The sequence below is a fragment of the Colobus angolensis genome, unplaced genomic scaffold, assembly GCF_000951035.1.
Source record: "Colobus angolensis palliatus isolate OR3802 unplaced genomic scaffold, Cang.pa_1.0 Scaffold376, whole genome shotgun sequence".
Taxonomy (NCBI): domain Eukaryota; kingdom Metazoa; phylum Chordata; class Mammalia; order Primates; family Cercopithecidae; genus Colobus; species Colobus angolensis.
Genome location: NW_012117110.1, coordinates 1,477,647 through 1,494,987, shown reverse-complemented (window position 1 = coordinate 1,494,987; position 17,341 = coordinate 1,477,647). Strand labels below are relative to the sequence as shown.

Sequence of the window (17,341 nt, the reverse complement as noted above, 5' to 3'; positions counted from 1 at the left end):
TGCAGTGATCCAAGATCACGCCACTGCACTCCAGCTTGGGGAACAGAGCAAGACCCTGTCTCAAAAAAAAAAAAAAAAAAAAGGGACAGAACAAATAAGTAGAGGCTGTTTTGCCTTTTCAGTTAGAAAATATTTAAAAATATCAAAAGTGATAACCCCGGCTGGATAAGGGGACAGTGAAGTGAGCACTCTCATATGCTGCTGGCTGGAATGTAAACTGGCCCCATTTTTCTGAAGAGCAAGCTTGGCAACCTGGGTCAGGAACCTTAAAAATGTTCACACTCTCAGCTGGGTATGGTGATTCATGCCTGTAATCCTAGCACTTTGGGAGGGTGAGGCAGGAGGATTGCTTGAGCTCAGGAGTTCAAGACCAGCCTGGGCAACAAGAGCAAAACTCTGTCTAAAAAAAAAAAAGTGTTCATACATACAACTCTCTAGCCTGTCCACACTCTCTCTAACCTAGTAATCCTATTCTGGAACCTTGAGGAAAAATCCCAAATACAAAGAAAAAAATTATTTTATGTAAAAATGCCCACTACAGAATTTTTTTAAGTAGCAAAAACGTTTTTGGGGGGAAAGGTTTAATGATTAAGAGAAGGCCTAAGTAAGCTCGGGTATGTATACTACATAGACTACAAAACAGCCTTCAAAATGTTTATGAAGAGCAAATGGTAACTTGGAAAAAGACATACAATATGATGTTAAGCAAAATAAACAGAATGCCCATTATATGTAGAATATGATGTCCACTATTTTAATGAAGTACATAAAGTCTAGAAGGATATAATAATAATAGTAGTAGTAAATACAATATTAGTAATAGCTACTACTTCTTGAACACTTATTGTATGCCTTTTCTGTGTTGGGCAGTTTATATATACATTATTCTCACATCGACCCTATGTGGCAGGTACTACTATCATCCCCATTTTGTAGATGAGTCAACTGTGTCTCAGGGAGGGTATCTTGTGCAAGGCCACACAGTTAGTATATTGTTGAACTGGGATTTGAGCCTTAATCGGTGTGGCAGTTATGCAACTGTGCTTCACAGATATCCAACTATAGGGAGTGTAATTGACTGGAGGTTTCAGTTGCCCCCTGAAGTTCATTGCTGCATAGCATGCGTGCCACAAACATCTGCCATCCAGTGACAAGCACAGCCAGGGATTCTAAGGCAGATCCATTTCTGGTTGATACAAAACTCCTCTGAGCCCTTCTCTAGTTCCAGTTACTCAGGAGGCTGAGGTGGGAGGATCACTTGAGCCCAGGAGTTCAAGACCAGCCTGGGCAACATAGCAAGACCCTGTCTCTTAAAATACAAACAGAAGACTGCTCGCCTGTAATCCTAGCACTTTCGGAGGTGGACGGATCATGAGGTCAGGACTTTGAGACCAGCCTGACCAACGTGGTGAAACCCGGTCTCTACTAAAAACACAAAAAATTAGCCAGTCGTGGTGGCAGGTGCCTGTAATCCCAGCTACTTGGGAGGCTAAGGCAGAAGAACTGCTTGAACCAGGGAGGCAGAGGTTGCAGTGAGCCGTGACTGCACCACTGCACTCCAGCCTGGATAACAGAGCGAGACTCCATCTCAAACAACAACAACAACAACAACAACACACTTCTCTGATGGCCAGAGGAGTTGGCTGGAGGATTCCCTGACAGCCTCACCAAGGCTTTCTTAGACTGCATAGTAGTCTAGGATACTTGCCTGAATCTTCCCTGAACCTTCCCTCTTGCTCTTCTTCAGCCAGGGTCAGACTTGCATCATGGTCTGGCAGTTCTCCCAGCCTTTCCTAGCTGCCTCCCCATTTTATCGCTCACGTAGGTGTTTCCTCTAATAAAATTCTTTTCCGTATTGTTCCTGCTTCTTGGAGAACCAGATTAACACAGTCTGTTAGACTCCAAAGTCCATGCTTTCTTCCTGGCACAGAGCTGCCATTTGTGTGTGTGTGTGTGTGTGTGTTTGAGACAGAGTCTCACTCTGTTGCCCAGGCTGGAGTGCAGTTGCGCGATCTCTGCTCACTTCGCCTCCCAAGTTCATGCCATTCTCCTACCTCAGCTTCCTGAGTAGCTGGGACTACAGGCACCCGCCACCATGCCCAGCTAATTTTTTTTTTTTTTTTTTTTTGTATTTTTAGTAGAGACAGGGTTTCACCATGTTAGCCAGGATGGTCTTGATCTCCTGACCTCATGAGCCGCCTGCCTCGGACTCCCAAAGTGCTGGGATTACAGGCGTGAGCCACCGTGCCCGGCCCATTGTGTTTTATTAATTCTTGTTTGTAACAGTTTTATTGAGGTATAATTCATATACCATACAATTCACCTGTTAAAAGTGTATAATGTAGTGGCTTTTAGTATACTCACACATATATGTGGTGATCACCACAGTCAATTTCACAGCATGTATTTTTAAATTAAAAAAATTTTTTTGAGACATGGTCTCCCTCTGTCACCCAGGCTGGAGTGCAGTGGCACCATCTTGGCTCACTGCAACCTCTGCCTCCTGGGCTCAGGGGATCCTCCCACCTCAGCCTCCCCAAATGCTGGGATTACAGGAGTGAGCCACTGCGCCCGGCCGTAATTTTAGAGCATTTTTATCACCTCAAAAAGAAGCACTGTACCCTTTAGCTGTCACCACCAACATTCCCCCATCTCTCCTATCCCTAAGCAACAACTGATCTACTTTCTGTCTCTATTGATTTTCCTGTTTGCACATTTCCTATAAATGGAATAATATAGTATATGATCTTTTGTAACTGCTTCTCTCACTGAGCATACTGTTTTCAAGGTTCACCCATGCGGTAGCATGTATCAGTATTTCATTCCCTTTTTAGCACTGGAAAAATATTCCGTTGTATGGATATACCATATTTTGTTTGTCCATGCATCAGTTGATTCAGGTGGTTTCCCATTTCATTTGGGTTGTTTCTACCTTTTGGCTATTTTAAATAACGCTGCTAAAGACATTTGTGTACAAGTTTTTGTGTGAATATGTTTTCATCTCGTGTAGGTATACATCTAGGAGTGAGTAAACACCTCAGAGTGCAATCACTGGGTCAAATGGTAACTTATGTTTAACTTTCTGAAAAACCACCAAACTATTTTCCAAATTGTCTACACCATTTTACATTCCTGCCAGCAGTGTAGGAAAGCTCTGATTTCTCCACATTCTTGTCAGCAATTGTTATTATCTGACTGTTGGATTACAGTCATCCTAGTGGTTATGAAATGGTATCTCATTGTGGTTTTGATTTGCATGTCCCTGATGAATAATGATGTCAGTTATCTTTCATGTATTTATTGGCCATTTGTATACCTGCTTTGAAGAAATACCTCTCTGAATCTTTTGCCCATTTTTAAATTGGGTTATTTGCCTTTTTGTTATTGAGCTCTAAGGGTTCTTTATGTATTCTGGATTCTAGTCCACTGTCAGGTATGTACATTACAAATATTTTTCTTCTATTTGGTGAGGTATCCTTTTATTTTCTTGATGATGTCCCTTGAAGCACAAACGTTTTTAATTTTGATGAAGTCTAGTTTATCTATTTTTTGTTGTTGTTGCTGCTTGTGCTTTTGATGTCATGTCTAATAATCCATGGCCAAATTTGGGATAAATCCCACTTGGTCATAATGCTTAATAGTTTTCTTTTTTGTTATTGTTTTTTAGGAGGGATTACAGGCATTAGCCACCGTGTCTGGCCTAAGTTTTTGTTATATGTGACTAGATTCAGTTTGCTAGTATTTTGCTGAGGGATTTTGAATTCATATTCCTAACAAATACTGGCATGTAGTTTTGGTTTTTTTTTCTTGTGATATCTTTTTCTGGTTTTGGTATCAGGGTAATATGTTTCATAGAATGAGTTGGGAAGTGTTCCTGTTCTTCTATTTTTTGGAACAGTATGTAAAGAATTGTTATTAATGCTTCTTTCAACATTTGGCAGAATTCATCAGTGAAGCCACCTGGTCCTAGGCTTTTCTTCGTGGGTGATATATTATTATTACTATTATTATTAATTTTTTTTTGAGACAGGGTCTCACTCTGTCACCCAGGCTGGAGTGCAGTGGCACAATCTCGGCTAACTGCAACCTCCACCTCCCAGGTCCACATGATTTTCCTGCCTCAGCATCCCAGGTAGCTGGGATTACAGGCACCTGCCACCACACCTGGCTAATTTTTGTATTTTTAGTAGAGACGGGGTTTCACCATGTTGGCCAGGCTGGTTTTTTTTTTTTTTTTTTCACATCAAGAAATAACTTTGTCCAAAAGGAATTCAAATGGAAGATATATTTAGCATCAATTCATGTAACTTATACATGTATTGTCAAGTATGACATCTATAAAAGCACAAAACAGTTTCTCACACGTTCCACCGAACTTCTGGCTTACTTTATGTGTCACTTCCATGACTACCAACCACACATAGAGAGACTAGGAGATACTTAGTGAAGACGGCTTTCTAGGAAGTTTACAAAATAAGAAAGGAAAGGTATGTCAAAGTATAGCACAAGTAGCAATGGGGCCCTGAATTCACTTTGGAAAAAGCTAGTTTTTTAATTATTAATTTAATCTCTTTACTTAGGCCTATTTAGATTGCCTATTTCTTCCTTGGTCTGTTTTAGGACTTTGTGTCTTTCTAGGAAATGTCTATTTCATTTAAATTATCTAATTTATTCTAATACAGTTGTTCATGGTATTTCTTTTCAATCTTTTTTATTTCTGTATGCTTGGTAGTAATGCCCCTTTTTCATTTCTGATTCTAGTAATTTGAGTTTTCTCTCATTTTCACTTGGTCAAACCTCTGACTAGAGGTTTGTCAATTTTGCTGATTACTTCAAATAATCTGCTTTGGTTTCTTTAATTTTCCCTATTGTTTTTCTATTATTTAATTAATTTCTACTCTAATACTTATTATTTCCTTCCTCTGCTTGTTTTGTTAGTTTGCTCTTCTTTTTCCAGCTTTTAAATGTATTGATTTGAGGTCTTTCTTCTTGTTAAAGATAGGCATTTATGGCTATAAATTTTCCTCTAATCACTGCTTTTGCTGTACCCCACAAGTTTTCATGTTATCTTCATGTCTATTCATCTCAAAGTATTTTTAACCTCCATTTTGATTTCTTCTTTGACCCATTGGTTATTGAGGAGTGTGTTGTGTATTTTCCATATATTTGTGAGTTTTCCAACTTTCTTTGTGTTATTAATTTCTATTTGCATTCCATTGCGACAAGAAAACATATTTTGTATTATTTCTATCCTTTTAAATGTATTGAGGTTTGTTTTATGGGCTAGTATATGGTCCATCTTAGAGAACGTTCCATAGGCATTCGGGAAGAATGTGTATTCTGCTTCTGCTATTGTTGAGTAGAGTGTTATATAGATGTCTGTTAGGTCCATTTGGTTTATAGTATTATTTAAATCTTCTGTTTCCTTGTTGATCTTCTGCTTAGTCATTCTATCCATTATTGAAAGCAGAGTATTGAAGTCTTCAACTATTATTGTTAGAGTTTCCATTTCTACCTTCATTTATGTCAGTTTTTGTTTGACATATTTTGGTACTCTGTAGTTAGGTGCATATACATATATAATTGTCATATCTTTCTGATGGATTGGTTCTTTTCTAATGATAGCATATCCCTCTTTATCTCTAGTAACACTTTTTTGTTTTAAATCCATTTTTTTCTGATGTCAGTACAGCCCCTCTAGCTTTCCTGTGGTTGCTGTTTACATGATTTATCTTTTTCTATCCTTTTAGTTTCAATCTATTTGTATTTTTGAATCTAACATGTGTGTCTTGTAGACAACATAGAGTTGGCTATATTGTTATTAACTTTTTATTGATTCATTATGACAAGCTTCCTAAGAATTTCTAAATTACAACACTTTTTTGGAGGAGCTCAAGCTATGATTTTTTTTTCCGTATAACAAAATGGTATTTCCTATGAAATACTATAACAGACCCCCAAAGAAAATCCTCCCCAGAACCTGATAATGAACATTCCAATTCTCAACTTCCTAGTAGGATAATAAATCAGAGGTTAGAAGAAGATTATCATCTACAAGTCTATCAGAACTAAATATAGGCATTTATGGCTATATTAGAGGAAGACAGGTCATTCTAAAGGAGTATTAGGCCAGGCACAGTGACTCATGCCTGTAATCCCAGCACTTTAGGAGGCTGAGGTGGGCAGATCATTTGAGCTCAGGAGTTTGAGACCAGCCTGGGCAATATGGTGAAACTCCGTCTCTATGAAAAATACAAAAAAATTAGCCAGGCATGGTGGCACATGCCTGTAATCCCAGCTACTCAGGAGGCTGAGGCAGGAGGGTCTCTTGAGCCCAAAAGACGGAGATTGCAGTTAGCTGGGATTGCACTCCTTCACTTCAGCCTGGGTAATGGTAACTCCATCTCAAAAAAAAAAAAAGTGTTAGATGATAGGAGAGTTATGATAGGAGAGTAATTATGAAGAGGACACTAAAGGATACTCTAAGACCGAGAGAAAAACTCTAACACAGGATAAACTTCACAGGGAGTTCAAATGTCATAGAAGAAGTTTTGATTTCTTTTTCTTTTTCCTTTCTTTTTTTTTTTTCCTGAGACAGAGTTTTGCTCTTGTTGCCCAGGTGGGAGTGCAGTGGCGGGATCTCTGCTCACTGCAACCTCTGCTTTCGGTTTCAAGCGATTTTCCTGCCTCAGCCTCCCGAGTAGCTGGGATTACAGGCTCCCACAACCACGCCCACCTAATTTTTGAATTTTTTAGTAGAGACAAGGTTTCACCATGTTGGCCAGGCTGGTCTCAAACTCCTGACTTCGTGATCCACCTGCCTCGGCCTCCCAAAGTGCTGGGATTACAGGTGTGAGCCACCAGGCCCAGGAGAAGTTGTGATTTCAACCCACATCATGGCAAACAGAATTGTCCTGGCCAGAGCTGGTCCCCAGTGGCTGTACAAGCAAGAAAAACATATGGAAACACAGGTGAACCAAGGTTGGCTGGCAGGTGAGCCGAAGAAGTTGGTAGCATTGCTGCGGGCATAAGACATATTAAAGGACCAAGGGAAAGTGGTCACCAGGCCTCATGAGAGACCCTGAGCCACAATCATCCAGATGAACTGTTATCAGGTTCTTGACCATCAGAAACCATTCAAGAGAATAAATATTTGTTGTTTTAAGCTGCCAAGTTTTGAAATAATTTGTTATGTCACAGTAGATGACTAATTCATTGTCCCAGACTAAAAATAAACTTTCCACCCAGCTTTCTCTGCTAGCTGTTATTCTCTCTTTCGCCCCTTTTCCCTTTTTTTTTTTTTTTTTGAGATGGAGTCTCGCTGTGTCGCCCAGGCTGGAGTGCAGTGGCGCGATCTCGGCTCACTGCAAGCTCTGCCTCCCAGGTTCACGCCATTCTCCTGCCTCAGCCTCCCGAGTAGCTGGGACTACAGGTGCCCGCCACCACACCCAGCTAATTTTTTTTTTGTATTTTTAGTAGAGACGGGGTTTCACCATGTTAGCCAGGATGGTCTTGATCTCCTGACCTCATGATCCGCCCACCTTGGCCTCCCAAAGTGCTGGGATTACAGGCATGAGCCACTGTGCCCGGCCTTCTCCCCTTTTCCTATCCAGACTCCATCAAAGGGTGGCATTCCCACCATCACTCTTCAGGCTATGGAATCTGTATGTGAAGACTTTCCAAGGGGTACATGGGTATAGATAGCTTCAGGAGGATCAGCTCCCAGATGCTCAACTTCATATTTAATCTTTCCCTGAGCTGCTCTGCCTGGGAAGGAGCCAGCATTTGAGACTTCATGTAGATTCTTTTTTCACAATAGTCCTTCTTCTCTTTATTACAAAAGTAAAACTATACCTCTCACTTGTCCTGAATATTTCATTGCACTGTAAGATTTCATTGCTTGGGAATTAAACAACAACATCAACAACAAGAAAACCCAAAAACCTCCAGGGGATTAAATGGAAGGACAATTGAAGTATTGCTATCAATGGTGGAGGGTGAGTGACATTAATGAATGCATAAGAAAAAATTTGTTTTCAAGCTGAGTGGTTTCCAGTTCTTTGCTTTCAATAAAGTTGAAGGAAGATCTAATCAAATTGTCAGCTAATATATGATTAAAAATAATTTTTCATGATAGATCACTATGTACTTTTTGACACACATTTCAGAAAGAGTTAAAAAATGTGAGTGACACTGCTATAATAAAAAACTTGCATTTCCATCAATGTTTGATTATGTAGCTGAGCAAGGTTGCTCAGTGCTTACATCAACAAAATGAAAAGCAGAAAGACAATTGACCCTAATTCCTGTTGCAGTCTAAAACATGTAATTTTCATCAATGGATACACAAATCAACTTTTTTTAAAAAGCTCCATCTACTTCATTAAGAGATGCATTTCCATTTTATTTTTCATGTAATAATTATTGGCCAGGCACAGTGGCTCATGCCTGTAATCTCAGCACTTTGGGAGGCCAAGGCGGGCAGATCACAAGGTCAGGAGATGGAGACCATCCTGGCTAACACAGTGAAACCCAGTCTCTACTAAAAATACAAAGTTAGGAGGGTGTGGTGGCGGCGTCTGTAGTCCCAGCTACTCGGGAGGCTGAGGCAGGAGAATGGCGTGAACCCGGGAGGCGGAGCTTGCAGTGAGCCGAGATCGCGCCACTGCACTCCAGCCTGGGCGACAGAACGAGACTCCATTTCAAAAAAAAAATAATAAATAAAAATAATAATAATAATAATTTACTGAAACGTTTAATATATTTATGTTATTTTGCTTACATGTGACTAAAAGCTGTATTGGTAACTTCATCCAAAAGAAGAAAAGAGTTTACTATTCAGAGATGTATGGTCCCAGGAGAATAAGAGGAAATCTTAAATCTCAAGTTATACATGTGTATTTTTATAGAGAAGTATCATAGATGACCAACAAAAGACTTTCCAAGAACAGAAAAATATTACAGGTCAGGTACACTGGCTGACACCTGTTATCCAAGCACTTTGGGAGGCAAAGGTGGGAGGACCTCTTGAGGTTAGGAGTTCGAGACCAGCCTGGACAACACAAAGAAACCTCACCTCTATTAAAAAAAACAAAAACAAAAATAAAAAACTAGCCCAGCGTGGGGGTGTGTGCCTGCAGTCCTAGCTACTTGGGACGCTAAGGTGGGAGGAGCACTTTAGCTTGGAAGATTGAGGCTGCAGTGAACTATTATCTTGCCACTGCACTCCAGCCTGGGTGACAGAGCAAGACCCTGTTGGAAGAAAGAAAGGAAGAAAGGAAGAAAATTCATGTTTTAAGTGCACAATTCAACGATTTTTAGTAAATTCCCCAAATTGTGCAGCCATCATTACAATCCAGTTCCCAATGCCTACCCCCATTAAAAAATTGTGGTAAACTTAATGCCTTTTTAAAAAATTTTTTATTTTTTTATTTTTTATTTTTATTTTTATATTTTTTGAGACGGAGTCTCGCTCTGTCGCCCAGGCTGGAGCGCAGTGGCCGGATCTCAGCTCACTGCAAGCTCCGCCTCCCGGGTTTCCGCCATTCTCCTGCCTCGGCCTCCCGAGTAGCTGGGACTACAGGCACCCGCCACCTCGCCCGGCTAGTTTTTTTGTATTTTTTAGTAGAGACGGGGTTTCACTGTGTTAGCCAGGATGGTCTCGATCTCCTGACCTCGTGATCCGCCCGTCTCGGCCTCCCAAAGTGCTGGGATTACAGGCTTGAGCCACCGCGCCCGGCCTAGACTGTCCTTTTAATAGCCACTTCCCAAACCATATTTTTAAAAAGGCATTAAGTTTTCTTTCCACTATCTCCACTGTTTTTGTTGTTGTTGTTGTTGTTGTTTGTTTGTTTGTTTTTTGAAACAGGGTCTTGCTCTGTTGCCCAGGTTGGAGTGCAGTGGTGCCATCTCAGCTCACTGCTGCTTTGACCTCCTGGGCTGAAGCAATCCTCCCACCTCAGCCTCCCGAGCAGATGGGATCACAGGCACAGACCACCATGCCTGGCTACTTTTTATAATTTTTGTAGAGACAGGGTCTCACTATATTGCCCAAGCTGGTCTCAAACTCTTGCTTAAGCAATCCTCCCGCCTTGGTCTCCCAAAATGTTGGGATTACAGGTGTGAGCCAATGTGCCTGGCCTATCTCTGCTTTTGATAGCCCTTTTAATGTAACATTTTCTGATGGCCTGTGAAATCCATGGACCCTGTCTGGTGCTCTCCTGTCTGCTCTATCCATTCAATCCTATTGACCCTTCTGTCTCCCCCAGCTCAGCTGGAATTTCCCCTAGGCCACTGACTGCTGAAATCTCTGCCAAGTTCCTCCCCTTGGCTGCTGTTTATATGGGGGCATCCCCTCAACCTCCATTCTAGGCCCTCTTCCCACTCTCCACTTGTTCTAGGTGATCTTGTCCAGTCTCACAGCTTCTACGTCCTCGTCTCTTCTGAGGGCTCCAAATCCATGTCTCTGGCCCTAACCTGTGCCCCATGCAGAGGCAGAGGCTCAGAGGCACAGCTGCTGTCTTGAGCAGCCCCCTCCAGCAGCCCCCTCACACTCAGCCCCGCCGGAAGGAGCTCATTGCCTCTCTCTTTCCCCAACTCACCATGTGGTGTGATGTCACCTCCATGGCAGCCCCTGCGTGCTGCCTGTTAGAGGGGTGTCCTCCCTCCAGCCCTGTCAGAACTCCTCCCCTCAACAAGGTTTCTCAGACTTTCCTGCACACACGTCACCTTGGGGATCTGGTTAAATGTAGAGTCTAGAGTGAGGTCTGGAAAACTGCATTTCTAAATCTCTAAGTGGTGCCTATTCTGCTGGTCTACCTTCTAAGGTAGGAGATGCCTGGATGCCCAGCTGGCCCCTGAGAGGTTGGGACAGTCTTCCAGAAAACCCATCTTCTTCAGTCTCTCTACACTCTGGCCATGAAAGTCTGCGATGTCCTGAACTGACTGCCTGCCCTTCCCCCTGCCCTCCCTGGACATTCCTGCTGTAAGCCTCCAGTTTCATCCCTCTTCCTCAGCCTTTATTTGTGGAGGCCAAGTTACCCATGGCCTCAGGAAGAAGAACTCTGCCCTGTGTCCTAGGCTGGTCAGAGATGACACTTTGCCGTTATGGCCTGGACCTCCTCCTTCCTTCCTGGGGACAACCAGCCAGGCTCTGCTCAGTGCCTCACCTGGTGCCCTCCAAGTTTTGTCCTGTGAGCACAGGAAAAGGCTAGGAGTAGTGATGAGGAGAGCAGAGGTGCCAACACAGTTCTACATCTGGCCCATTTAGGAAGGATTTGAGACAGGCAGGCTAGTTAGGTTCCTATGTTAAGATGATCTGGAGGAAAAGGATAAAAGCCCCTCAGTCGGCCCTGCGCAGTGGCTCACACCTGTAATCTCAGCACTTTAGGAGGCTGAGGTGGGTGGATCCCCTGAGGTCAGGAGTTCAAGACCAGCCTGGCTAGTATGATGAAACCCTGTCTCTACTAGAAATACAAAAATTAGCTGGGCGTGGTGGTGGGAGCCTGTAATCCCAGCTACTCGGCAGGCTGAGGCATGAGAATCACTTGAACCTGGGAGGCGAAGGTTGCAGTGATCCAAGATCACGCCACTGCACTCCAGCTTGGGGGATAGAGTGAGACTCTGTCTCAGAAAAAAAAAAAAAAAAAAAAAAGAAAAGCCCCTCAGTCAAGCTCTTGCTTATCTAACTCCCAGCCAATCAGTAACAAAAGACCCAAGAAGCTATAACCGCCATAACCATAAGCTCCTATTTCGGGGGTCTAGGGACTTCCCTGGAGCCCCAAATGTGCAGTTAGATTTAAACTCCAACCTGTAGTTACTCCTTCTTCATTTTAATGCTAAAAATCACACCTGGGGTGGCGATTTAAAATGCTAATGTTACATATAATGTATGAAGAAGCATGTTGAGCCACTGTGCAAGCACTAGAAAAACCCTTCTACACATGCCCCGATGTAACCCTTCCCTATAGAAAGACTTTATAAAACTAACCCACACACTACTTTCCTCAAGGGGCAGCCCATACTTTTCTTCTTCAGTGCCGGCTTCCTTGTGCACAAGCTAAAATAAACTTTTTCTTTGCTGCTGTGTCTGGTGATCTCTCTTGATTTCTATCCTGGGAGATTACAAGAACCCAGGATGCTGGTAACACTTTGATCCAAGAATAGGAGGTTCTGGATCCCAGTGATGGAACTGTGTCCTGCTCTTAACCTGGAGGGGCCCTTAGCCACTTCAACTGGGGCTCCGTACCAAATATCACTCCCCCAGTTAATCATGGCTACACCTCGCCTTGGAAATCCCTCACATTTTCCTCCATGTGCTCACCCTGGCTTTCTGACAAGACAAAAACATAAGAACCAACCAGCCTTCTCTGATGGTAGAGGGTTTGGGGAGGTGGGATGTGGAAGTGTCACTACATGGACTCAGCCCTGGTGAGCCCCTGGGGACCTTCTCTCTTCTCCTCTTCACTCTGAAGTGTCCATGGGTTGCTGTTTTTCTAGGTACTCTATCAGCACCACACAGAGAAGTCGACTTCCAGCAGCCATTAGGTGATAAAGATGCTGCTATCCTAACCCAATGCCATGTATGTTATTGGTTTCAGAGATCTGGATCCTCATAAGGAAACCTTGCTCCTGAGACTCTAAGACTTGGGAACATCGCTCTTGGAGTTCTCCCACTCTCCAGTGCTCCAAAACTCTTCACATGGAAGACAGTGGTAAATATCACTTCGGTAACACCTGCTGAGGCTGAGATACCATCACCACGCAGGATTAAGGCACACAATGCACCAGCTCCACCAGGTCTTGGTCCATGCCACCTGGGACCACAAACAGGATCAGGTCCACCCCCTAGATGGAGAGAAGGATGAGTGGACATAGGTTTCCAGAGGCAGCATCGCAAAGCCAGTGGTTTCTAGGCACCAGGGCCAGTGTTTTGCCGCCAGAGCATCTATGATTTATGAAGACTCCAGAATTGGGTTTTCTTTATGGAGAGGTTACTACTAAGAAACCTGTCCACCATTAGGCCCTGGCTGGGGCAGTCCTAGTTCATCCTCACTAATGCAGCCTATACACAGAGCTGGAGAAGTATGGCTTCAAGTGAACTAGGGCACAACTTTTTCTCACACTGAATCTGCGTCCCAGCAAAATCAGCACTGAGCTGCACTGGCAAGCCCCCCCCCTCCCCGCCCCATACATACCAGACCCAAGGGATTGCTAGCTCTTCCTGGGTATCATGCACATTGCCTGCACTTTAGCCCATGTTTCCCTCTGATGGTTCACAAGGTCAAAGTTCCCTTCCAGCTACAGAAACACCACTTTGCCTCCTCTCTCATCCTGAATCCCTTATTGTAGTGGATGAATCTCAACAAAGCAATCAGAGCCTTCTACCCTAAGAGGCTCTGAATCCTGCCTTCACTCTCCTGTATGTCAGATTGCCCAGCTAATCAGAATTACCCACATTGCATGGAAATAATATCTTACCATTAACAGCTGGGTTGAGCTCTTACTTGGCATCATGGGGGAGAAAGAGGAAGAGAATGAAGCTAAGCACAAGTATCTCCGGAAATAGAACCTGACAGGATGGGAGGGTCATGCTTCTTCTCCAGGGGCCTCTTATCAGCCAGCAACAGCAGCAGCAGGTCTCCCAAGCTTAGAAGCAGTTCCTCATCTCTACTCCGCTGGGACTCCTGGTTGCTGCCTCTGCTCCTGGGCGTTATAGATTCCACCTGGTCATGGCAGAGTTAGATGTCCTGAAGCTAGTGTGTTATGGGGCAACATGGAATGACCTGGAAAGTCTGCACCCATGCAGAGGACATCTGGAGAAGCCCTAGGTCCTTCTGTGACCCTGGCTAACCTTACCACATGCATGGTCTGTGGTGTTGGGCATCATTCATTGCCCCAGCTCTGAATGTTCATGGGGTTGGTGAGGTGTGAATTCAAGAGAACGGGACCAGGCTAGGTGCTGGGGGTACAATGGATGAGATACAGTTCCTGGTCTCAAGCAGGCTCCAGACAAGTGAATAAGGGATTATTATCTCATCTGGGGCTATGCACGACTTCTCAGAGATGCCACTTTCCCTCTTTCCTGGGACCCCAGAGTACTTCTCCTTCCTAAAGCACAGATTTTAGGAGGACCAAAATCCAACTATTTCCCTCTGAGGCTCGAAATCTTGCTTGAAACCCTCCTGTCTCTACAGTCTGCTGACTGTGCACCATGGTTCTTCCTCAGGGGTGTCCCTGCCGAGGATAACAGCAAAACTCATACAGCATACATTGCTTTGCTCAGGCAGAAGTGGTACATCTGCATGTCCTGCATTCTGAGGGCTCCATTACTGGCAAGTCCCAACTCTCCTGGGCATCAGGGACCCCCTGCCCCATGCCATAGCTCTATACTCCCCAAGCAGTCCCACCTTCCCTAGCAGTCACCCCCTGTTCCTTCTGGCCACTCTCAGGGTCTTCCATGTGAGACTCATCCTAGGCCCTGGCTCAGGCTGTCCTGCCTGCTGAGAGCTTCCCACTCTTCCCTGTCTCACCACTGCTTCTTAAACCCCTACTCATCCAACATGGCCCTCCATGAAGGCCACTTGCATTGCTACTATTCATGAATGACAGCATGACACCCACCCCCTCCAGCACCAAACCAGAGACCAGAAGCTCATCTTTGACACCCCCAATCTAATGAATAATCAATTCATGCTGATTTTGACTCTACTTCTTGAATCTCTAGGTAATATCCCTTTTCCTGTCCCTCCTCCCCCTCTCCCCAAGACCACTGCCTTCTGGATTTAGACAGTCCTGTGTTTGCATTGTTTCTGCCACATCCTGGAAGTATGACTTCAGGAAAAACATCTCTCTAGGCCTCATTTTAATGGACTATAAAACAGCTCTATTAACACTTTCTACCTCATAAGGTTGGCATTTAGACGAAATAACATAATGTACTTTATACATAATGCATGGCTTAAAGTAAGTCCTCAATAAGTGTTAGCTGCTGTTATTGCTATTGTTCTTACTATAATTACCATCATTTGTACCTTAGTATCTCCCACCTGGGCTACAAGCCTTCTACCTGGTCACTCACGGAGAGTGACCACAGCAGTGTGGAATCATCCGTGGCCACTGTGGGAATATTTGTCCCTTGAAAACAGCTGATGATGAAAGAAGGCACCAAAGCAGAACAGCCTCATAACCATGCACAGACATCTGCTATGAGATCATTCCTCTCCCTATAGCAAGAGTTTCCAAGGGGCCCAGGCAGAGACGTGGTATTCTAGGGATGGAGGTCCCTTGGAGAGCATCTAATTCAATTTCCTGATTTTATTCAGCAGGTCATGGATGTTTAAAAAAATTCCTGATTTTAGGATGGCAAAACTGAGTTCTTGTGAGGATAAATGGCTTGCTTATAGCCAATTTTCTTTTACAAAAGTTTATCTGGGCTACTCTGTATTTAGCCCTGTGCTTGAATCCAAGCTTTTCAGCTGACACACAACCAGTCAGGTGAAGAGCTTGGATTCAAACCCAGGTTTCCACTAAATCACACCATCTCCAGACAGAGGAGCAGTTCACTAAAAATAATGCTTACATTCCCATGTGCTACCCAAAGGGAAATAGCCAGGATTCTGTATGACCAATAAATCATCATGAGAAATTCTCTCAACCAGAAGCTGGAATGTGAAACACCAAGTTGAACTGTCAGAAAGACACAAGCAAGAAGACTGGAAAACACTTAGTACAAATACAAATAAGAACACCTGCTTTCAAGCTGGCACTTGCCCTTTGAACACATAACACAAACTGGTCTCAACACAAACTTGCTCAGTGTCAAAGTAGGAATTTTGCAACACACCCTACAGTTAACACTCACTTTTCCCCTCAACACCTAGACTCTTAACAGAATCAGGATTTGGGGAGAAAGGAAGGTTGACAATAAATTGTCATTTTCTAAATGGTGAAACTAAAGCTTAGAGAAGTAAAGTAATAAGTCACAGTCCATTATGAATGTCTGGATACCCTTTCCTCTATGCCATAGGGAAGCAATTAAAAAAAAATTAAAAAGATGTTTACCTAAGGCTTACATGGGAGGTGTATCCCTGTGCATTACTTAGAAAAGTCCCCCCAGAATGTTTTTTATTTTTCTTTTTTAGAGACAGGGTCTCGCTATGTTGCCCAGACTGGTCTTGAACTCCTGGGCTCATGCAATCTGCCACCTCACTTGGCTTGTTTATTAACCTTTTATGGGTCATGAGCACATCTACTGAATCTACTGAAACCTGTGAATTCTCTTCCCAGAAGTGATTCCATAAGGGCAGGAACATAACTTTACATATAATTTTAGCTCACCCATGTAGCCCTTGGCAATTCCTGCGCCACAGCAACGAAAGAAAACTTGCCTTAAAGTGTTACAGTGATACGAAATGATTCAAATAGGCTTTGCAGACACTGCCCAAACCTGAAAACTTTCTATAGGAGGAGGCTGTATGCATAACAAGTGAAAAATAATTATGATGCTGTTTTTTAGTATTTGAATCAATGCATGAAGTTATTATTTGTCAGTATGTACATGCAGGTTAAATAAAATGTATTTACAATGCAATGGTATAGCCAGATGATATTCAACATTTATATTTCCAAGCTGTTCTAGCAAATGGTTCTAGCAAATGGGCCCCAGCACTACAGATATCCTACAGACACATTACAAGAATCACCAGCCCGTCTGCCTTCATCAGAGCCTCTCACATCCTGTCCCAACATCATGTTCAGTTAATGCGAATTCTTACTTTAAGAAGGCACAGAAAACATTTACACTGTTTATTGTAATTTAAACATCTGCAATTTACCATGATATCTCTTCCCACCTACAGGAAATATATTGCATTAATACTGCAGCATTAAGTTGAGTTTCTAATAATATAATTTGCATGGGAAGAATATGACTACCCCAAAACTTGCCTGCTAAGCGTCCATAAATGCTTCCTTTAACTCAGAGGACCTGGAGTTCTGCTAGAAAATTGAATCCGTGTTCAGCAGGCTTTCCTTCCTGGTGACCTCTGCATGCCCCACAGGCTACCCCTGCCTATTTTACACCAGAGTTCCGCAAGTGAGGCACTAAAGCTGGATGGTAACACGAGCTGGCTATAGCTGCAAATAGCAACAGGCCTGCCATGAGTGAAGGTCCAAATATAGACTTGCTGTGGCTGAGTTGCCACTTCTTACTACTCAAGTATCACCAGGAGAGGTCACATGCTGTGCTCTGAGTTACTTCCTGTGCTGTGAGGGGTTTTAGACTTGTGGCTCTACCATGGGTCTCAGATGGTTGGTCATGTGGAGAGGGCTGAGGACTGTC

At 43.3% G+C, this 17,341-nt stretch overlaps 1 protein-coding gene across 4 annotated transcripts in view; it reads right to left on the bottom strand.

Moving 5' to 3' along the window:
- FSD2 (fibronectin type III and SPRY domain containing 2) overlaps nt 1–17,052 on the bottom strand; it is a 48,641-nt gene extending 31,589 nt beyond the window's left edge. For 2 of the 4 annotated variants that reach the window (XM_011953874.1, XM_011953875.1), the window contains exons 1-2: nt 16,948–17,052; nt 6,822–6,938 (exon numbers count right to left, since the gene is read on the bottom strand). The gene's annotated coding sequence lies outside the window, so the exon portion shown is untranslated. The remainder of the gene's footprint in view (nt 1–6,821; nt 6,939–16,947) is intronic. The other 2 variants (XM_011953872.1, XM_011953876.1) reach the window with 1 other exon arrangement.
- Nucleotides 17,053–17,341: the final 289 nt, after the last annotated feature.